This window comes from Vulpes vulpes, chromosome 5 (assembly GCF_048418805.1).
Source record: "Vulpes vulpes isolate BD-2025 chromosome 5, VulVul3, whole genome shotgun sequence".
Lineage (NCBI taxonomy): Eukaryota > Metazoa > Chordata > Mammalia > Carnivora > Canidae > Vulpes > Vulpes vulpes.
The window spans coordinates 19,546,733-19,570,648 of NC_132784.1; the positions used below are offsets into that span (position 1 = coordinate 19,546,733).

The 23,916-nt window shown below is 39.0% G+C and overlaps 1 protein-coding gene across 2 annotated transcripts in view; it reads left to right on the top strand.

Moving 5' to 3' along the window:
- THSD7B (thrombospondin type 1 domain containing 7B) overlaps positions 1–23,916 on the top strand; it is an 861,577-nt gene that overhangs the window by 29,987 nt on the left and 807,674 nt on the right. The window contains exon 1 of one of the 2 annotated variants that reach the window (XM_072757642.1): positions 10,339–10,448. The exons of the other annotated variant lie outside the window; for it this stretch is intronic. The gene's annotated coding sequence lies outside the window, so the exon portion shown is untranslated. Of the gene's footprint in view, positions 1–10,338; positions 10,449–23,916 lie in introns of those variants that run through there. 2 annotated transcript variants of the gene reach the window in all.

The window sequence follows — 23,916 nt, forward strand, 5'->3', positions numbered from 1 at the left end:
GATCAAATCTTTGGCCCATCTAAAAAAATGAGTTTTTTAATTTTTATTATTGACTTACAATGGCTCCATATATTCTGGATAGAAGTCATTTATTTTATATATATGTTATACATTTCCCCCAGTGTATGGTTTATCTTTTTCTTTAACAATGTCTTTTGAAGAGATTACTTAGTTTTGAGTCAGTACCATTCATAAATTTTATTTTTTATTATTCGTGCTCCATTGACTGATGTTTGAATATTAAACCAATCTTGCATTTCTGAAATAAAACCACTTGATCATCTTATATCATTTTTCTTATGTATTGCTGCATTTAATTTGCTAAAATTCTGTTTGGGATTTTTGTATTTATGTTGATGAGGGATAACAGTTCGTAATTTTTTTCTTGTAATATCCTTCTTGAGTTTCAGTGTTGGGATTATTCTAGCCTCAGAAAATAAATTAGAAAGTATTTCCACTTTATTTATTCCATAAAGGAGTATGTTTAATTTTGGTATTGTTTCTTCCTTAGATATTTGAAGGCATTCATCAATAAAGGCTTGAGGCTTGTGGGCTTTTGTGGAACAATTTTTAATTATGGATTCAATTTTTATTTATGTTTCCATACATTTTGTTAATTTGTATTTTTTTGTGAATCCATGTCATATAGATTGACAAATTTATTAGCATAAGTTTGGTCATAACACTCTCTTATTATCTTTTTGTCTGTAGTGATGCCCCCTTATTAATTACTGATATATGCATTTGTATTTTTGTTTTTTTCTCTTGATCAGTTGGCTAAGTGTATATTAATTTTGTATATCTTTTTAAAAATTTATTCATGTGAGACAGAGAAAGAGAGAGAGAGGCAGAGACACAGGCAGAGGAAGAAGCAGGCTCCATGCAGGGAGCCCGACGTGGGACTCGATCCTGGGTCCCCAGGATCAGGCCCTGGGCTGAAGGTGGCGCTAAACCGCTGAGCCACCCAGGCTGCCCTAATTTTGTATATCTTTTAAAAGAAGCAGCTTTTTCCCTCTATTGAGTTCTGTATATTTGATTTCTTCATTAATTTTTACCTTATCTCTCTTATTTCCTTTCTTATACTTTGTTCAATTTTAATGTTTTGTTGTTTTCTTGAGACAGAAACATTGATTTTTTACCTCTATACATTTCTAATACTCTGCATGTAGCTAAATTTCCCTCTAAGCACTGCTTTAGCTGCATTGTGCAAGTTTTGATAAGTTACATTTTCAATTTTATTCACTTAAAATATTTTATAACTTCTTCCTTTTCTTGTTTAGGATTGTACTTTCAAACAGTTGATGGACTTTTCTAGTTATTTTTCTTCTTTTTATTTCTAAATTCATTCCCCTGGGATCAGAGCACATTGTCTGTATGATTCATTCCCTTGAGATTTTTTTTTTTTTGGCTTTATGATCTACTTTGAAAATGCCCTATATGTAGTTCAAAAGTATGTATATCCTGCCAGTTATTGGGAATTGTTCTATATACTTTTCATTAAATCAGTTTAATTCACTCTATTGTTCATATTTTCTTTATTACTGTTACTAATTTTTTTTTTGTCTGCTATTCTTTCCATTCTTAATGGAAGGTTATTAAAATCTCTAATAATAATAGTGGATTTATCTTTCCCCTCCCTCCCTCCCTCCCTCCCTCCCTCCCTCCCTCCCTTCCTTCCTTCCTTTCTTTCTGTGTTAAGCATAAATGTACATAATAAACACGTGTGTGTGTGTGTGTGTGTGTGTGTGTGTGTGTGGTCTAGTATTAATTTAGCCACACTTACCTTCTTTGGTTTTATATTCTTGATATATCTTTTACCATTCTTTACCTCTGACTTACCTATATCCTTATATTTAAGATGTTTCTCTTACAACTAGTTGTATTTATTTTCTATTGCTGCTGTAACAAATTACCATAACTTGTTGATTTAAAACAGTAAAAAAATCTGTATTTTTTATAGTTCTGGAGTTTAGATAACCAACATGGGTCTCACTGGTCTAAAATCAAAGCTTTGGCAGGCCTGCATTCCTAATGGATTCCTAATGGGAAAATCCATTTTCCTGCCTTTTCTAGCATCTAGAGACTGTCCATGTGTCTTAGCTCATGATCCCCTTCCATATTCATGACCAGCAGTTGCCGGTCCATTTTTTCTCATGCTGGTGACTCATGATGCTAACTTTCCTCAATCCTTCTTTCATTTATGAAGACACTTGTGATTACGTTGGGCCACCTGGACAATCCAAGATAATCTTCCTGTTTTAAGATCCTTAATTTAATCATATCTGCAGAGTCCCTTTGCCATATAAAGTAACATATTCACAGCTTCTGGGAGTAGGACAGGGACATCTTTATGGGAATTGTTATCCTGCTTAACAACCAACATGTATTTGCTGTTATTTTTACACATATTGACAGTTTTTGTCTTTTGATTATTCATCCATTTATGTGTGATATAATTGATGGCTGAAGTGAGTTTATGTGTAACATTTGCTCCTCATTTTCTACTTGTTGTCCTCTTTATCCTGCCTTTTTGTGGATTAAACAAGTATTTTATTTTCTTTTTTCTTGTCCAGTCTTTATAGTTATGTATAGTTAGATGACTTTTAGTGGTTATCTTGGAGATTTCAGTATGCATCCAGGACACTAGAGTCTATCTTGAAATATTTTTTATAACATATTTTTTTTTAAAGCTCTTGTATGCTATCTCTAATAGCTGAACTATATGTGAATTTGCTTTTATTTTTATTTTCTTATTGATTATCAGTCTCATTTACATATTGAGTACACACAGACATAATATCTTACCTTCATTTACCCTCTTCACACCTAAAAAGTGTTCTTGCCTTTGTGTGATTTTAGTCCATTTAGCCTTCGTTATTCCCACATCTTTTTGATGTCTTTTAAAATATGATTTTTGAAATTTATTTATTTATTTATTTATTTATTTAATTTATGGTAGTTGCAGCAGGACCTTAGGAATCCATAGCATGACATGTCCAACCATACTAAAAGATAAGTCAGGAAGTATCATTTATGAGGGATAAAAGTTTTTTTTTTTTTAAGATTTGTTTATTTATTTGAGAAAGAGAGAGTGGGGGGTAAAAGCCAGAGGGAGCAGGAGAGAGAGAATCCCCAGCTGACCCTATGCCTCTCCTGGAGCCTGACAATGGCCTTGATCTCATTACCCTGAGATCATAACTTGAATTGAAATCAAGAGTCAGGGCAGCCCTGGTAGCTCAGTGGTTTAGTGCTGCCTTCGGCCCAGGGCATGATCCTACAGACCCAGGATCGAGTCCCACGTCCAGCTCCCTGCGTGGAGCCTGCTTCTCCCTCTGCCTGTGTCTCTGCCTCTCTCTCCCCCTGTGTCTCTCATGAATAAATAATAAAATTAAAAAAAAAAAGAAACCAAGAGTCAGACACTCAAATGACTTAGCCACCCAATAGCCTCTATGAGGGAGAAAAGTTAAAGGAGCTCTATGGAACATGGCAGGCTGATTGTTAGGTAACTTGGTATAGACGTTGGCTTGACCTGAGAAGTGGCACGAGCTGGTGTATGAGGGCACTTTTCCTTTTGTTTTCCCATGACTTTAGTAGTTTCTTCCTATGAAGGTTAGTAAATTTTGACACGATGTGAATTCCTGCTGGGAACTGTGAAACTTCAACAATAGACTAGATGGCTATGGCTATCTAATTCACACAGCTCTCAGTGGTACTGCTTGGAAACTGGTCTAGTTTACTAAACTCCCACTGAAATCTTTTTAAAATGGATTGCAAGGGATCCCTGGGTGGCTCAGCGGTTTAGCGCCTGCCTTTGTTGGCCCAGGGTGCGATCCTGGAGTCCCGGGATTGAGTCCCACGTCGGGCTCCCTGCATGGAGCCTGCTTCTCCCTCTGCCTGTGTCTCTGCCCCTCTCTCTCTCTCTCTCTCTCTCTCTCTGTCCATCATAGATAAATAAATAAAATCTTTAAAAGAATGGATTGTAAGAGTTGACTATTACCTATAGGTAGCAGGAGGAAAACATTTAATTATAAACTCTAATTCAAGCTGTTCAGTGATTAATTAGTCAATGATAAAATTGAAATATTTCTCAGTATTTTAAGCTTTGTGCTTCCAATCAGTTCTGGGATTCTTGAATTCTTCTGAAGTCAATATTTGTTTAGGTTTGGAAAGGGATTCTTTATGAAGTTACAGACATGTCACAATATAAATTTTATCGAGACTGGATAAAATTGTCATGTCAGGACCTTGTCCTTCTCTTTGAAGAGCTTCCATTTTTAATGTTAGGCTTCTTTAGATAGCAATTTAAAATTATAAACAGAATTTGCTCTGTTTATGTATCTGGGTCATTTATGAAGAACGCTTAGTTAAATTTTGGAACTGTTTGGCAGGACAAAACATTGTCAGTTTGACTACCCAAAATATTAAAATATTTGTTGACCTGCAAAAAAAGAGAAGTGAAGATTCATTAGTCTTTCTTAAAAAGGAAAGAAAGTGTAATTAGTAATAAATGAAGTGTCTGGGACATCTTTGGTAAAAGTCAAATTTTGTTCACTCAAGAGACTTTGATGAACAAGAGAGTAGTATTCCTGTGTATCACTAACCTTCAGATAGTGGAACAGTTTGAGAGAGGGTGAGAAATTTTCTTTCTGGGAAATCATTCCAGTCTCCATGAGTTGGTTTAGATACTCATCACTCCTTTTCACCCCCAAGTCAAGGGAAAGATTTAAAGGACCACTTCTCTAGCTCTTTCAAGGCCACAAGTCACTAAAGCACACAAATTCATTATATAGCCTCTCTGCATTTTGAATTAATGGACTTAAAAACAATTGGAGAGGACATAAGTCTTTTCACAGGCAACTTCATCAGAATGAGCAAACTCAGAGCAGACATCTGCCCAGTGATGTCTCACTAGTGCAGATGAAACATCAGGGTAAAGACTATGGAGTCGGGCTTATTTAAAATGGACTTGTTCATGTGTTGCAGATGAATAGTCCATTGATTACACATAATGACTGTTCACGATCTTTTTGAGACTGGTCAGATGGAAAGCAATACAGCTCTGCACACATTTTAATCATTTTTATTGAGTGTTGGCACTTCCATTTTTCTGAACCTTTAGGGGAATGTATTATATTTGCTTTTTATTCATCCTTCCTTTCAGTCTTTTCATTCGAACCAAACATTTAGCCTGATATCAAGTGATGCTCAAGTTTCAAAAGCTTACACCTTCTTACAAAGCAAATGACATTTCCAAGGGTTCTCTACCATATGCAAACACTTATAGTTATTTATAACTGGATTTTACATGGGGTATTTTGCATGCCTGTATCAAACGGGCTGCTGAATTTTATGTTTGGCCATTTAATATATCTGACTTTTGTTTGGAGGTGATTATATACAAGATGAGCCACCACCTTGCAAAAACTGGTGTGTAGAATGATTTCCAGAGAATTTAAAGGGCTATCATTACTAAAATTGTAAGAGGAGAATCTAGCAAAATTATGCATTCTGTTAAGTTTGTTTTCTCTTTCTCCTATACTCTCCTCTATGACCATTTCCTATTTGTAATGTCATTTCTTGGACCTACCTGAGACTCAAGGATGCCTATTGTGTGAGAGTGCCCTGAGCTCTAAAATTATGTTTACTCCATATAACTTTCTTCAGTTTGACTCTCTTCCCTCTCTTATTAGAACAGGATTTGGAGGCTGGATTCCTCCAATCTTGACTATTTAGTAACACCTATTTACACATTATTATATGCCTGTGTTGCTTTTGATTGTGGACTAGCCCTGACTGGCACTAACCAGTTGGGAACAATTCCTTGAAAGCTTTGCATTCAGTTTTTGGGTCTCTTTCCAAGGTTGCAAAGTTATAGTGGTTGCTTTAGACTCCCAACGATTGGCCTCCAAAGGGAGGGGATTTTGTGGGTAGGGAAATACACCAGAATTCTTTAATGTGGTTGTTAACAGCAGTTGTTTTAGGACAGTTAGTGTCTTTGCCTTCTTCCCTGTCTTCTACGTGCTACCTTCCATCATGTCTACACACATTTCCAACAGAGCTCTTGGGGATGTGGCATTATAACAGGTTGAGAGCCACTGACATATCAGCACTGTACCAAACCAAAACCAAAGCAACACTTGCCAAACCGGTTGGCTACACATTTTTACTCTCTTGTGAAATCAACACTGACCAAGGCCACAATAACTATGGCCACTCTCTGTGGATTTATGTAAAAGGAGTGATCATTTGTTTACAGTTTATCTAGCCAGTTTCCTTTGAAAACTCAAATTCCTGTAAACGTTGGTCAGATAGATAATAGAAGTAGTTAGTAATGTTTTCTTCTTGGTTTTATCGTCTATATTCATTTCCCAACTTCCTTTAGGCCCTATCGAGGGATTCACTTGTCAGTTTGAACATCTTCCTTGTTATACTTTTATGTAGCTGCTTTCAACAGGAATCTGTAGATTTTTGGGTTTGTATAAAGATTTTCTTTTTAAAGCTTAATTTTTATTGATGGAAGAACTCCTTTTCCTACTCTTCTTTACTGACCAGAAGCAATAAGTTCCATCTAAACTTACTATATAGGATAGTGCTCAACACGTATTTGTTAGATGAATAAGAAAAATAATTTATTTTCATATAGCAAGGGAGACAGAGGCTGGCTCTGGGATTTTACTATAATGTCATTACTGACCTATGCTGTAATAGTCCAATTTTGTAGTACAGAATACCTTTTGGAAGTGTTTTAGAAGATTGAAAAAATAATTTTAAGTTTCACAAATGTTAGAAATGTTTCTTCTGAACAGCTGGAACCATTAAACAGAGCCTGTTTATTTTATTTCAGTGACAAAAAAAAATCCCTTACTTGTTAATCAATAGTTTCCATAGATTGCTTTTTTTGCAACCCAATTTCACCTTCAAATTCACTGACCTGTGTTCCAAGCAAGTCTATAATTTAATTCAGGTCAGTTGAGATGTATTGTAAGTCATTACCTCCTTTGCAGCCAATCAGCATTTGATTTTTCAGAGTTCAAAGTCACTTTTTACTTGCTAAAAGTGTGACTACTCATGTGTGTGTGTGTGCATTCACACATGTGCACACATACACACATATCCCACATAGATATCCAGTCACGTCGTTTTCTTTTTAAAGATTTTATTTATTTATTTGAGAGAGCACGAGCAGAGGGGAAGAGGGAGAAGCAGGCCCTCCACTGAGCAGGGAGCCTGATGCAGGGTTTATCCCAGAATCCAGAGATCATGACCCGAGCCAAAGGCAGATGCTTAACTGACTCAGCACCTAGGCGCTCCAGTACATCTTTATTTATATGTTACATATACTATTTTGGTCATTGTGGAGTACTTCTCCTGGATTAGTGTTACTTTAAAAGAAATATAGAATTTCCAGAGATTGGAGTATTGCCTTTTCAATGGGATCAACATAAGTTTTTACTATCTTCCCCAACTAAGTTGTTCTTAAAGACTCATTGCTGTTTATCTCTATGCATACAAGGGTGTCTCCACTCTTCTAGATCCCAAGGTGGGTCACTTTGATTTTACTTCTGCTCTTAATAACATGGACATTATTGAGTCATTGTGCAAATAAAATAACTATGCAAATATTACTTTAAAATAGTGTTTGCAGGAAGAAAGCCTTTTAAAACATATGGAGTTTCTTTTTACATATGCATCCACTCTGAGTGGAATGAAAAATATTCTGATGAGTGGTAGTCTATGGAAATTTGATTTTATTTGAAAAGACAATTTTATATTCCATGATTTAAGGAAACCCTGATCTGTTTGTATCTAAAATCCCACATCATTTCTTTCCTTTTTTAAAGATTTTATTTATTTATTCATGAGAGACACAGAGAGAGAGGCAGAGACATAGGCAGGGGGAGAAGCAGGCTCCTCACAGGGAGCCTAATGCAGGACTCAATCCATGGACTGAGATCATACCCTGAGCCAAAGGCAGACGCTCAACCCCTGAGCCACCCAGGCGTCCCTCCCACATAATTTCTTATAATACATTATGTACTATAATCTTTTATGTAGTATATACTTAGAAATATTTTCCACTCCTGGGCCACCAGAATTTTACCCAGCCATCATATTTGCATCAGTTTCAAATATTTTTACAATAAATGTGTGTGTGTGTGTGTGTGTGTGTGTGTGTGTGTGTGTGACTACCTCCTTCTTTATTGAGGTAAACATATTAAGCGTAAGACCTTGGGTGAGACTGCCTGGTTTTGAAGTCTGTATCCACTATTGCATGGTTTATTTCACCTCTCTGTGGCTTATATGCCGTATCTATCAGTAGGTGATTTTTTTGTGGGGTCTTCTCCACAAAGTGGGGTGCAATATTGTATGACTTGTCACTGCCAGCTCAGAATAGGGCACTGTAAAACTAATCAAGGGGGGAATGGGTGTTTTTTCATCTCTTAATCACACAGCTAAGTGAATCTCTTTAGAGTGGTAGATTGTACAGCTTGTACTGAACCTGCTGAAACGGTTGTATTTTGGAAGTAAAGTATTTGTGAGATGAGCTGTTTTCAAAAAGAGAAAGATTTGTATAGATTTTCATAGTTTTCTCATGTTTTCTGTCTTAACGTTTGAATAGTGCTATTAAGAGTCTATAGGAGCTATATGAGAGATACAAGAGAAAGAAGACAGAGAGGGGGAGAAAGATACCAAGAAGGGGATATTGAGAGAGGGAGAGAGAAAGAGGGAGCCAGAGAGAGCGACTTTTCAGATTTTCTTCTCCTGAATTTTCTTGCTTCTCAGCACAAAAGTTTTGTAGTGCTCAGAGTACCCTAGGATCTTGAAGACTTTCACTATTATGGCCTATGCAGTTCCCTGGGCTTATCGCGAGCTCACCCTGTGTGTCTACTAGATGCTCTCCTACTCATCCTCTCAAACACATGCAGAGCCACCTCATTCATGAAGCTTTTCCTGTCTTTCCCAGGTAGACCTGCAATGTTTTCTTCTGGTTTTCCCTTATCCTCTCTGTATGTCCATTTTAGGAACAGTCCTAAATCTTGATGGTTTGGATATCTCTGCCCCCAGTATAATTTGTGACTTGGAAGGCAGAGACATTTATTCTGTCAAGTGATGTAACTTGTAGCTCCATCTACCTTGACCACTGGAGAAACAGGCATATGTAACTTTAGAACTAAAATAAACCTTGACCTTTTTTTTTTCTGTTCGGATTTCTCATTTTAGAGATGGGGAAAACTGAGGACCTTCCCCAAATGTAATTTCCATTCTGTAGACCTGATTGTATCCAGAATCATTTGAGATCGCACTGGATGGACACTTTTGGGATATAACCCGTTTTAAGAAAGAGAGATGATAGGGTTAGTTTGCTTTGTCCTGAGCTCTAAGGATGGTGTCTTTTGATCTCAGCTGGAAGTAGTTAAGACCACCTGTTCAGAAAGGTTCACGCAGTTTGTTCTTCCTCCTTCTGTTCCCTGTTTCAGTATTCTCTGGTTAACATGTACATTAGGAGAAGAAAAATGGCAGGAAAGCAAAGGAAGGGCCCATTAAAGGGCTCTAACAAGTCTAAGAGAGCATTTTGAAAGCTGGGAGGATGGTTTGAATAGTATTGTAATGCAATTGGCAAGGCAGTGAGTGGAGTTGTGTCTGAGGGCTGGGATGTGATTGTACAGCTTTGAATGGCTAAAATGAAGGCAGTAATTTTCAGCACATGCTGTGATCTGGAGGGCTAGCACTAAGAGGAGACTTCAGAGAAGGAAATGATAGTATCTTAAACCAGAGCATTATTTCATTTTGGTTGCATAATGTAGACTCGGTGGTTAAACTGTTATTGTAGCAAAATGGCTTATGCATATTTAGTGAGCTGCTTGTATCAAAATGAGTGGCTGTTACAATAACACAAATGCATGTGTGGTTTCCGAACAGTTAATAATTGTTTAATAAGCAATTCCTTGAAAACCTCCCTGAGTCACTGTAACTCGGGTAGAGATGGATTATTCTTCCCCATTATTAGGGACAGAATAAGAAATAGCTGGTAATGAGGGAAACACTTTCAATATAAGGGGAACATTAATGGGGTAAACTGCCAATTACCATCACGAGAGGTATTCAGAGCCGACAAATGCACCATGTGGGAAAGGAAGTGAGAAGAGCCAGAGGCAATACAATCCCATGGATCCTTGGAGAATTATCTTCCTTTCATTTCCAAATAGATTTTAGCAATATATGTTCAGTGAAGGCAAAGGGGAGAGCTATTTTGTAGCGAGGGAGCCAGAATATTTTGGCTGAAGTACTGACTTCCTTTATAACAGAAGCAGTGAACATGGTTTCTCTTGATTTCAGAAACATATGGAGCAGAAGTGAAGTCTCCCTGTCCTCAGGTCGCTTCTCTCGAGAGGATTGCAAAATAGGCCACAAACAAAAGGCTGTAATTGCTCTATGAAGACCTGGTGGTATGGTCCTTCAAGCATCCTTACATGTGTACTACTGGCCAAATGCCTTTAGAAATGATTTATGAACTAAATTTATATATACCTGTGGTATTTGATCACTGCTTTTGTACCGAAGTGGGTAAAACCCACTATGATTTGTCTATAATGAAATATTAAGCAGCCCACTAAATATTTAATTCACCTGCTGAACTGCAACAGAGTGGTTTCGAAATGTGAGACCTTTCTCTTCACTTAGAGGGACACTTGCTATATAACCAAATAAATTTTTAATGCCATTATTATTATTTGGGTCTTATTATCACCTAATGATGGGCATGCTAGGAAACGTTTCTTCTGAAACAAATAGGGCTAATATCTAATAATAGATTCTAGTGCTATTGTTTTTTAGAGAGTGAATCTAAGCTCACAAACATTATGAGTCATAGCTCAGCTTAAGAAAAAGATGCTTATTTAAAAAAACAAACATTTGATCCTCTAAGAAATTTCCTCAATATTATGGATTCATATTTCATGGATTTAGATATATCATGGATGAAATCATATTTCCTGGAATATAGATGCATATATACAAAAGATGTGTTAATTTGTTTTGCCTGAATTTTCATTAAGCATGCAATAAATTCATATAATGAACACTCAAGACCATAAAAAGAAGGAAAAAGCAAATTCTTTATAACAAACCTAATTGAGCTATTGTGATGGAGTCTTAATTTTGATGCTGGCTTTCCTGGCAGTCAAGACTGGGAGGTGCACTAGGATGGAATGCAAAATTCTTGTTATGAGGAAAGGGGAGAATATGCCATTTCTTTTTTTTTTAATTTTTATTTATTTATGATAGTCACACAGAGAGAGAGAGAGAGAGAGAGAGAGAGAGTCAGAGACACAGGCAGAGGGAGAAGCAGGCTCCATGCACCGGGAGCCCGATGTGGGATGCGATCCCGGGTCTCCAGGATCGCGCCCTGGGCGAAAGGCAGGCGCCAAACCACTGCGCCACCCAGGGATCCCCCCAACATGGCATTTCTTAAACATGAACTTCTGTCAACACAAAATCCTGAAAGAATTATTTTATATAGGATCATGTGTAGAAGACTTTGGGTATTGTGAGAGTTAAATGTCAACAGTGGCTGTTTGATAGAATAATGCAAATTTTTTGCTTGCTTGTTTAACGTAGAATAAAAAATGATATCGTATGCTCCCATACAAAGCTTGGTACAATATGGCCTCTGAGGGAAATCTGGTGTATTAGCAACGGCTTGCCATGTGAACACTAGTTTGTCCTTTTATATCTGCATGATCTTCAGCAATTTAACTATGCTTTCTATGCTCAGTTTCCTCATCTGCAAAGATCTGTCTTATAGAGTTATTGGAAAAGATATAATGAATTAATGTCTTTATGTAGAGATTGAAACTCAATCTCAGTTCATTCCTTGGTCTCTTAGCCCACTTATAAGTGGTTGTACCACGCACATCTTTTTCACTTGAGATTCATCCTTGAATATATTCATGCTGGGAAAAATAGATCTGATTCTTTATTAGATTTAAAGCCATGATGATCAATATGAATATCAAAGTTTAGCTTAGGGTGTTTTAATAATGTTATGGTGTATAACATTATTACAAGGTTGTTTGCCAGAATGTTAAGATCTTGGGCATTATTCTTTGAAAGCTTTTGATTCTATTGAAGAGGAGGCTACAGATCATCATTTTTACAGACAACCTGGGGCTGCTTAGTTATTTGGATCCTTTTCTTGAGGTCCCCCTTTCTGTTTGGGTACTTTAAAAGAAATGCCTTTACAGTAACTTCTATGGGCACTTTCTCTTAAGTAACTTTAAAAGAACACTTATTTAATTATTAAGACTGAGGGGTCATGCTGCTTCCAGGTAGTGGTAAGTATGACTTCCTTAGGGTCAGGGCCACCACTCTGGACCACTCGGTTCACTGTCAGTTCACTTTTTGTTCTAGGGAAATGGTGCCCCCTGCAGTCATTAAGTAATGATCCTGCAGGAGTTAGGCAAGCAAGGACATTTTCAGGTTGGTGGCTAAACAAACCTAAGTTGGAATTGTAGGAAGTGAAACCAAATGATGATTGTCCTTCTCTGATTGACTTACTTCACTCGGCATAACACCCTCCAGTTCCATCCACGTCAAAGCAAATGGTGAAAGGGATTATAAGGGAAAGGAGGGAAAACGAGTGGGGAAAAATTAGAAAGGGAGACAAATCATGAGACTCCTAATTCTGGGAAATGAACAAAGGGTAGTGGAAGGGGAGGTGGGCGGGGGTGGGGGGGATAGGGTAACTGGGTGATGGACACTGAGGAGGGCACTTGATGGGATGAACACTGGGTGTTATATGTTGGCAAATTGAACTCCAATTAAAAAAAAAAGAGAAAAAAATAAACTCATCCATGGAGTTCTTGATTTCAGATATTTAAAAAAAAAAAAAAAAAAAGAATTGTATGAAGTCCACATAGCAGACTGGTAAACGGAGCTAAACCTTCAAGGACTCCAGGCATGACTGCTCTTCATTCTCCCTACAAAAACATTGAAAGTACAAGTGATTCCATACAATTACGATTGTTGCTCTTGGGAGTTATCAGATAAGCAGCACTGTCTCTTATCAGCTCCCTTCAATGCTAAACCTTCTGTTGGAGTAGACACCTGTATATGCTGCATTTAAACAATTCAGTGATCAAACTTCAGTCTTTTAAAATTTGCTTGAATTCGAAACAAAGGGGAGAAAGTATTGTATATTTAAAACAGCATTTTTGTGTGTCCACCAGGGGGATGAGAGAGGTGATCTGTTTTGGGAGTCTAAATAGAGACAGCCTCTAACTCTCAAATGGCAGCAATGAGAGTGGACCTTGCTAGGTCGAGCTTGCTCAGAGTCTTTGGAGCTATTTGGAGGTAGAACAGCTAACCAGGTTCCCTGCTGTGTTGAAGAGCTCCTGTTTGCCCCTCCAGATCCATTCTTCCCTTTTGTTTGTCATTCCATGAGCTCCAGCAGGCAGAACCATATTTGCTTCGTCTTTAGTCTCCTTTGCCCATTGGCTTCTGAGTGGGTTTGGCTGGTGTGGGGAATATAGGTGGGAGAAAAGTAAGGTTGGTTCCCTCCCTGTGAGGTCTGTAGCTCCCGTCAGATGGCCTTCTTCATCTGGCTTTTTATCTCAGGCTCTAGCAGCTTCTCTGCTGTCTGGTCGCTTCAGCCTGGGGGCTGATAGCAGCTCTAAGGTTGCTACCTCAGGGATATCCCACAATTCCTCTTTGTTTCTCTATATCCAGCCCACACCTATGCAAATAATTCCTTTATTGAACTCTCCTCATATTACCCAATTTGAGAGTGCCTCTGTGTCTTCGGGGCCTCTGATTGCTGTTGTCCTTTAATGTTGATGTCTACCTAGAGGGTAGAGGGAGCCACAGGAGATTCAGGTTAGGGGCGATTCTGGTTTCTGGTAAATAGAGCCAAATATAACTTGGCTAAGGCATCGCCAAAGCTGATTCTTTGTCTCTTGCGGGTCATAATATTGATGCTACTTCTTGAGGATTGTAGAATCAAAACAAGTTTTTTTGCCTTTTTCTGCTCGTGATATTTTAGAAGTTTTGGGAATTGTATTATGGAGTCAGAATGGTGTATATGCTCTGGAAGCAGGAAAATATGGGTGTGAATTCCACCTCTCCCACTTCCTAGCTGCATGACTCCTAGGTACTTTATATAATCTATATTTCTCCATCTATAAAATGTGAGAATAATACTTGGCTCTTATGATTGTTATGAGACTAAGTAAGATGATGTATGTAAACCACCAAGGATGGTGTGTGTATATACGGGAGACTTGCTAATGAGGGATGACACAGCTTAGCAAGAGGATACAGAAATATTTTATTTCCAGTTTTGAATTCATTTTCTTAAATGCCTTTAAAGTTGGGAATAGCTTTAAAGAAAGGGTATAAATGTAGAACAGGGGTTACCATACCCCTAGCATCCAGTTTCCCCTGTGGTAATGTTTTATGTCACTATGATGCAGTTCTCACAGCTGATGAACACCTATTGGTCTATTTTGAACATCTACTGATGAATACTTACTGATCTATTATGATTAACTAAATTCTATACTTTATTTCAATTTTGTTGGTTGTTCCTGATTTCTTCTTTCTCTTCCAGGATCCCATTCAGGATACCACATCACATCTAGTCATCATGTCTCCTTAGCTCCTTTGGACTATGACAGTTCCTCACATTTTCCTGGGTTTTAATGAACTTGACGGTTTTGGGGAGTAATGGTCAGGAAATTTGTAAGAGTTTTTTTTAAAATTTTGGATTGCCTAATATTTTTCTCATGATTAGATTGGGGCTATGGATTTTTAGAAGGCAGGACACAGGTGAAGTGTTCTCAACATGTCAAGGGTACATGCTATTAATATGACTCATCACTGTTGGGTTAACCTTTTAACCTTCATCAGCTGGCTGAGCTCATGTTTATCAGGTTACTTTTTTCCGTGTTTTGCTCTCTGGAAGCAAGTCACTAAGCACAACCCAAACTTAAAGGATGGAGAAGTTGTGGTCTACATCTTGGAAGGGGGAGATATTTACATAAATTGCTTAGAATTTTTTTGTACAGGAAATTTATTCTCCCCCCTCCCTTATTTACTTATCCAATTGTTTATGTCAGCATGAACTCATAACTATCTTATACTTTGGGTTATAATGCAATATGACACTATTTATTTTGTTGTTCACATTCTGATTTTGGCTCTTGAGTATTCTTTCATTTGGCTCTTATGTCCTTTGATAAACTCTTTCATTTTTGGTTTTGAGCACATCTTTACTTTCTGGCATTATAAGATGTTTCTGACTCCCCTTCTCTGTTTTTCATCCCATCTTAGAACTAGCCATTTTTCCAAGAAACCTTTGTTCTTTTTATTTGAGAAACTTAGTATTAGAAGCTAAGATCTGGGCACAGGGTGTGCTCTTTGCTACTGTGGTGTTAGTGCTTCTTAGACCCTTTCAGCAGATAGAGCTAGGAAATATATGTACAGTCATAGTTCAGAGATATTGCAGGTTTGGCTCCAGATCATTGCAATAAATGGAATATTGCAAAAAAGCGTGTCAAAAGAATTTTTCCCAGTACATAAAAAGGGTTATGTTTACACTATAGTATAGACTATTAAGTGTGTAGTAGCATTATATCTAAAAAGCAAAGTACATATCTTAATTTAAAAATACTTTATTGTGGGCAGTTTAGTGCTGCCTTCAGCCCAGGATGTGATTCTGGAGTCCCGGGATCGAGTCCCACATGGGGCTCCCTGCATGGAGCCTGCATGGACCCTCTACCTGGGTCTCTGCCTCTCTCTCTCTCTCTCTCTCTGCATCTCTCAAGAATAAATAAAATCTTAAAAAATATACTTTATTGTGAAAAAATACTAACCATTATCTGAGCTTACAGCGAGTCCTAATCTTTTTGCTGGTGGAAGGCCTTGTCTTGATGTTGATGGCTGCTGGCTTGGCAGGGTGATGGTCATCGAAGGCTGGCCATTTCTTAAAGTAAGACAAAAATGCAATTTGCGCATCAATTGACTTTTGCTTTCATGAGTGATTTCTCTGTAATGGGGGATGGTGATAGCACTTTACCTCATAATAGAACTACTTTCAAAATTGGTATCAGGCTTCTCAAATCCTGCCACTGCTTTATCAACTAAGTTTGTGAAACATTCTAAGTCCTTTATTGTTATTTCAACACTATAGCATCTTCAAGAGTAGATTCCATCTCAAGAAACCATTTTCTTTGTTCATTCATAAGAGGCAGCTCCTCATCCGTTCAAGTTTTCTCATGAGATGCCAGCAATTCAGTCACATCTTTAGGCTCTACTTCTAATTCTAGTTCTCTTGCTATTTCTACAACACATTCAGTTACTTCCTCCACTGAAGTGTTGAATCCCTCAAGGAGGAGGGTTGGAATCAATTTCTTCCAAACTCCTGTGAAGGTTGATGTTTTGACCTCTTTCCTTGAATCACGAACATTCTTCATGGCATCTAGAATAGTGAGTCCTTCCCAGAAGTTTTTTTTTTAAGATTTTATTTATTTATTCATACACACACACACACACACACAGAGAGAGAGAGAGAGAGAGAGAGAGAGAGAGGCAGAGACACAGGCAGAGAGAGAAGCAGGCTCCATGCAGGGAGCCTGACATGGGACTCGATCCCTGGTCTCCAGGATCACACCCCAGGCTGCAGGTGGTGCTAAACCACTGCGCCATGGGGGCTGCCCCCAGAACGTTTGTAATGTACTTTGTCTATCAGAAGAATCACTGTCTGTAGCAGTTGTAGCCTTACACAATGTATCCTACATAATAAGACTTAAAATACAGATTTGCTCCATGATCCATGGGCTGCAGAATGAATCTTGTGTTAGAAGACATGAAAACAATATTAATTTGGTTGTACTCTCTCTGTCAGAGCTCTTGGGTGACCAGGTGCATTGTCAGTCAGTGAGCAGTAATATTTTTAATAGAATCTTTTCTTTTTTCCTGAATTAAATCTTATTTTTTTTTTTTTTCCTGAGCAGCAGATCTCATAGTGGGCTTAAAATCTGTAAACCACATGGCAAATAGATGTGCTGTCATCCAGACTTTATTGTTCCATTTATAGAGCACAGACAGAGTAGATTTAGCATAGTTCTTAAGCACCTTGGGATTTTCGGAATGGTAAACATTGGCTTCAACTCCAAGTCACCAGCTGCATTCACCCCTATGAGGAGAGTCAACCTGTGCTTTGAAGCTTTGAAGCCAGCCATTGACTTCTCCTCTCTAGCTATGAAGTCCTAGATGGCAACTGCTTCCAATAGAAGGCTGCTTCATCTACATTGAAAATCTGTTTGATAATTTGCTGTATAGCCACCTTCATTCTTATCTTAGCTAGATATTCTGGAGAACTTGCTGCACCTTTCACATCAGTGTTTCCTGCTTCACCTTGCACTTTGATGTTATGGAGGCTGCTTCTTTCCTTAAAGCTCACGAACCAACCTCTGCTAGCTTCAGACTTTTCCTCTTCAGCTTCCTCCCCTCTCAGCTTTCATAGAATTGAAGAGAGTAAGGGTCTTGCTCTGGATTAAGCTTGGGTTTAAGGGAGTGTTGGGGCTGGTTTGGTCTTCTGTCCGAACAACCAAAACTGTTTCCACATTAGCACTCAGGCTGTTTCACTTTCTTATCATTTGTGATAAAGTGAATTTCTTATCATTTCACTTTCTTATCATTTTTTTTGTTTTTAAATCATTTTTAATTATTAGAAAAAACTTTTGAGATATAATGGATATATAGCATTATATTAATTTCAGGTGTTCAATATTTGTATGTATTGCAAAATGATCAACACAATAAGTCTAGTTAACATCATCACCATACCAAACTGAATTGTTTTTGATCATGAAAGTGGAGAACAATAAGAATGATAGCCTTTCCTGGGAGCACAGCTGCATTCTATGTCAGCCCAAGCCTGCTCTCCACAGGATGGTTCACCTGAGCCCTTAGCTTGAGCAGTAGCTATCCTTTCTCCAGGCAGCCTGTAAAGCTTGTGAGAGTTCGGCTCCGGGGATGGATCCTAACTGGTTTGAATTCTTCATTGTGATATCATTCTTCTTGGCAATGATTGGTTCAGTACCTGGTCTTGGCCAATCAGAGCAATTTTTACTAGTAAAGCGTTGGCCAACCAAACCAAGTTGATCCAGTCTGAAGAAAAGGCTTTAACTTAAGGTTCAGGTGGTTGAGGTTCACTGTCTTTCACTGGCTGGAGCAGCAGGTGTGTTTCTCTTGTAGCTGCTTATGGGCTTCCTTTCAACAGTGGAGTAAACCAGCCAGAAGACAAAACCATGGGTTCTTCCTCCTGGAGATCTGACTTCTTCATTCAGTGGGTTCTGAGTCTGAAACCTGGCTCAGGTGTGAAGACTGATAAAGTGTTCACTGGAGTAGCACTTTTAATTCCTTTAAGAATGTTTCCTTTACATTCCTGTTTGGTGCAAGAGGCCTAGCTTTTGGCTTATCTTAGCCTTTTCAACATGCCTTCCTCACTAAGCTTGATCATTTCTAGCTAGTGAGAAATGAGTGACACTTCCTTTTACTTGAACACTTAGAGGGCATTGTAAGGTTATGAACTGACCTAATTTCAGTATTGTTGTGTCCCAGGGAATAGGGAAGCCCGAGGAGAGGGAGGGAGACAGGACAACAGCTAGTAGGTCAGTGGAGTAACCAGAACATGCACATTTGTGAATTAAGTTCGCTGTCTTATGTGGGCATGGTTTGTGACAACAATTACAATCATAACTCACTGATCACAGATTATGACAGCAAATCTAATAATGACAAAATAGTTTGAAATACTTGAAGAATTACCAAAATGTGATGCAGAGACATGAAGTGAGCAAATGCTGTTGGAAAAAATGCTCACCAGTAGACTTATTTGACACAAGGTTGCCACAAACCTTCAGTTTGTAAAAACAAAACAAAACAAAACAAAACAAAAAAACACAATTACCTGCAGAGTGCAATAAAGTGAAGCATAGTAAAGTGAGATGTGTCTGTAGGTAGAGAATGTCAATGTTAAGCTAAACCTGATGACTTCCTACTAGTATCGCCAATTATAATCTGTTACTACATGTTTACTCTTCTCTTGCTTTTTTCTAATCTCCTACTTAATAGCAAGAAATCTGGCTCCCATGATCAGTCACACATTTATTTACTTGTCTAATTCAGGTATCCATGTACAGTGCTTTCAGAATTGTCAACCTGTGTCCTCTTGAGAAACAATGTTATCAATTAGAGTGTCATGGACAGTTCCTTTTGTCTATAGTCTTAACAGTTTCCAGTCATTTCTAAAGTTAGGTAGGTCAGCACCTCTTTTCCCTCAATCCCTTCAGTGAAGGTCTGTCATACATGTGGAATAAAGTTTCAGTTGTTTGTCACAGTCTGCATTCCATCCTGGGATACCCCAATTTCCTGATTGATTTTTTTTCTTATTTTATATGCACTGAACTTCCTTCCTTATGTTGCATAAAATCCTATGGGTTTTGGAAAAGGTGCAGTGTCATGTGTTCACCATTAAAGTATTACATAGAATAACTTCACTGCCCTAAAAATAAAATCCCATGTGCTTCACTCATTTGAGTCTCTGTCTCTTCCCCTCAGACACCTGGCAATCACTGTTCTATTGTTCTATCTATAATTTTGTTTTCTGTAGAATGTCATATAAGTGAAATCATACAATATAGTGCTTTCCCAGTCTAACTTCTTTCATTTAGCACCGTGCATTTAAGGGTTATCCATGTTGTTATATGAATTAATAGCCTGTTCCTTTTCATCACTGTGCAATATCATCTGTAGTATGGTTGTACTGCAATTTGTATATCCATTCACCTACTGAAAGGCAATGTGATTTCTTCTAGGTTTTGATAATTATAACGAAAGCCACTAAACTTTTGTGTGTGAGTTTTTGCATAGATACATGTTTTCAGATCAGTTGGGGAAAGACCCACGTGTGAGCCTTCTGGTCTTTTTTTTAAGATTTTATTATTTAGTTGACAGAGGGAGAGAGAGCACAAGCAGAAGTGGCAGGCAGAGGGGGAGGGAGAAGCAGGCTCCCCACAGAACAGGGAGCCTAATGCAGGACTTGATCCCAGGACCCTGAGATCATGACTTGAGCAGAAGCCAGCAGCTTAACCAACTGAGGCACCCAGGGGCCCTGGTGTGGGACTCCTAGAGTGACTGCACCATCCTGCATTCCCTCCAGCAGCGTGTGTTTCTGTTCCTCCACATCCTCATTAGTGCTTGGTATACCAGTTCTTTCCATCCCTAAAAATACCCCAGTTTAAACACACGCATTTTCTATTTTTGAACGATTTATAGCATCTGGCCACAGTTAAAGCTACCAAGGGTCTTTAGGCCTTCTTTTGGATCTGTGTCCTGTGCTGGAGCTTTGACCATGTTGTCAACTAGGGCTAATTTTCTGGCAGAAGTCCAAAGTTCCCAAGTTATCTTTCCATTGCTGGAGACTTGCCTGAGCCACTGTTCACTAGAAGCAGTAGTTTTATAAAATCACTTGTTTATCAAGTTTTTATTGAATGCCCACTATATGTTGAACCTTGGGGATAGAGCAGTGAGAAAAAAGTGACAAGATTTCTGTAGTTAACAGAGCTTACGTTTGTGGGGAAGAGCAACTTTTCATATATAATATATATAATGTAATATGTTATAGGATACAATATAAGGAACTGGTAAGTGTTATGTCTGAACTAAAGTTGGGGGATGCCTGGGTGGCTCAGCGGTTGAGCCTCTGCCTTCAGCCCAGGGCATGATCCAGGGGACCCGGGATTGAGTCCCACATCGGGCTCCCTGCATGGAGCCTACTTCTCCCTCTGCCTGTGTCTCTGCCTCTCTCTCTCTCTCTCTCTGTGTGTGTGTCTCATCAATAAGTAAATAAAATCTTAAAAAAATAAACTAAAGTCGGGTCTAGGACTTTAGAGAACACAAGAGTTTTGGGGGGAAAGTGGAAAGACTCCTGGAGAAGAGGAGAGTGAGTACATCTCTAAAAGTGGTGAAGGGATGAGCCAGGTGGATGTCCAGAGGAGTGAACATTCCAGCATAGAGAAGAGTGGGAGCAGATACACTGAAGTGGCATTGTGCTTGTCATTTTTGAGTAGCAGTGAGGTATCCAGGGCGGCTGAAATGGAGTAAGCAAGAGTGGTAGGATATGAAGTTGGAGAGAGGGTAGGGACTGGGTCTTATTGGATTTGGGAGATCACTGCTTCTTAAAATTTTCTGTGCCCAGGCATCACCTGGGAATCTTGTTGAAATGCAGATTCTGATTCCATAGGTCTGGGGGCGGGGGGACCTGGGATCATTTCTAATACGCTTCTGGGTAATGGCACTGCTGCTGGTCCATGGACTACAATATGAATAGCAAAGTGGGAAACTCTTGTCGTGGTTTTTTTCTGAGCAAAACTAGAAGTGTGAGGAAGATTCCAGCACAGGAGTGATGTAACTTGATTTATAATTCTGAAGTCTCCTCAGCTCGTTGTGTGCTGAGTCCTCTGAGGAAGTCAAGGAGAAAGCCCAGAGGCCAGCCAGAAGGCTGCTGCTATAGTCTGGGTGAAATATTCTTGTGCTTGGTCATGGGGTGGTGGTGATGGCAGTAATAACAAAAATGCCAGCCGGCACAGTTGTGTAGCTTGTGCACTGCCCAGGATACTAAGAGTGGGTATATTGAGCTGGACATCCAGCTACATTCCGTTTGTTAAGCTTTTTATTTTGTAATTTGTTAGCTGAGAGGGAGACATCTCTTCCACAATTCCTCCCTTCAGAAGGAAATGGATGCCTTCTTAAAATTCATGCAAAGGCAAGGTGTGCTTACACCGGTGCTCTACCTAAGAAGTGATTGGGTTTAATTTAGGAGACTCTGGGTAGTTAACATGTGGGAGAGAGGAGTGTAGTTAAGAGGCTTGTCTTTTACTTTTCACTTCTGCTGTCATGTGCTGCTGCCTGAGTTCATGGCCCATGAAAGCTTTTCCTGGAAAGCAGAGTAGCCACGGAAGAGCTAAGCTGAACTTTGAATTTTCCAGAGAGTAGGCTTTCAAAGAAATTGCACCTGCCAGAGGAAAAGCAAAACAGACCCAAGTCATTTGTTTCAGGCTTCTCTCCGTGAGCAGATGGAAGGGATATCTCTTTAAAAATGTCTCTGTGCGACTATAAAAGCGGTCACTAAGTGCAAGAGGAGAGAGCCACAGATGCCTATGCCAGGTTCCAGGCTGTGTCTGGTAGTTAATCTCCCACTCCCCACTGCAAAAGTAGCCTGAAGATATGTCTTGTCCAAAAATGAAACCATGAGAGATACATCATGTTTTCTGTAGCTGCTGAGATGGTGTGGTTTCTCTGGGAACGTCTTACTCACGCTGCTTGTTGAATAGTGCCTGCACTGGGTTCCTTTATGAAGGGTCACTTCACCCTTCAGTGTTTTCTGGCAGTGCGCTGGGCCCTGCCACCTGGTTGGTTAGCTGTGGCGCCCTTCAGCGCTCTGCACTTGCGCTGGTTTGGATTCCATTTTTACTTAGATAAATATGGTCTGATCCATGAGGCATGTTCCTTGTGGGCGATGCATCAGCACTGTGCCAAACCTGTTTAAAAGGTAAAGAAATAACATGCGATGATATTGTAACCCTTGGGGTGGCACTGGCACCAATTCCTGGCAGGAATCATTTGCATTTATTTATGGGGGTGTCATGTTTGACTTCTGCTCCTGCACCGAATGTGAGGTGATAGGAGCCACCTTGACAGCCACCTTAGGAGGTGCAGTTAGTCCCTGATGGCAGAGTCCTGGTGAGATTCCTTTACTCTTCAGTTCCCCTTTGTCGAGGTGGTTTCTATTCTTTCTAGAACAGTGTTTTGTGGGGGGGGGGGGTGGCAAATGTGTTATTTTAGCCTGTCAGTGGGGTCTATCCATAATTCATTTTATGTTCGTTTAGGTAGGGGTTGAAACTAAACTCTCAACTATAAAACACGGTCTTAGAGAAATTTATCCTCCAGAGCAGTGGACCCCAAATCCACTACCACTGAGATCAGGCGTGTGACCTAAAGGAGTAGAGATGACTATGGGAACACAACCTTCAAAAAAGAACTCTAGGAAACAAACTGAGGGTTGCTGGAGGGGAGGTGGGTGGGGGTGTGGGGTAACTCAGTGACGGGCATTAAGGAAGGCTCATGAAGTGATGAGCACTGGGTGTTGTATGTAACTGATGAACTATTGAACTCTACATCTGAAACTAATGATGTACTATATATTGGCTAATTGAATTTAAATTAAAAAAAATAGAGGACAACCATTACAGAGCACCTGTTGTGGTCACTATTTGCAAGTGTAGCTGCCATCTGGAGACATTTCAACAGACGCCCAGAAATCACAAGTCTTATGTAAAATCTCCTGATTTTTAAACAGTGGAAACTAATTAAAAAAGATTCCAAACCTAGTTCAGACCAAACAAACCATGTCTAAAGGCTAGATTCAGCCACTGAAATGCTTATTCTTAATTAAGCTCCACCCTAGTGTATGAATAGCCTGCCTTTTTCAAAATAAAATGTGTTAAGGGTGGTAAGCTAATGAGCCAAAAAAGAGCTGAGGAAAAGAAATTTTCACCAAAAATAGTTCTTGTGAACATTGAAATTAATATAGAGAATCTAAAAAACTAACCCAGTGATAATTGCTGAGCATTCTGTGATCTAGATAATAAACCACCCCAGGAAGGCAGAGGGCAAAGCTTTAAAGTAAGACAGGTGTGAATACTCACCTCCATCCCTTGACTATTTCACTTGGCTTTTTTTTTTTTTTTTTTTTTTGCCTGCCATGTAGTGAACATTTATTTTAAGGCCCGAGGTGAAGTACTACTCTCTACTACTTCACGAGTTCGTAAAATAAAATCCAAACTCCTAACC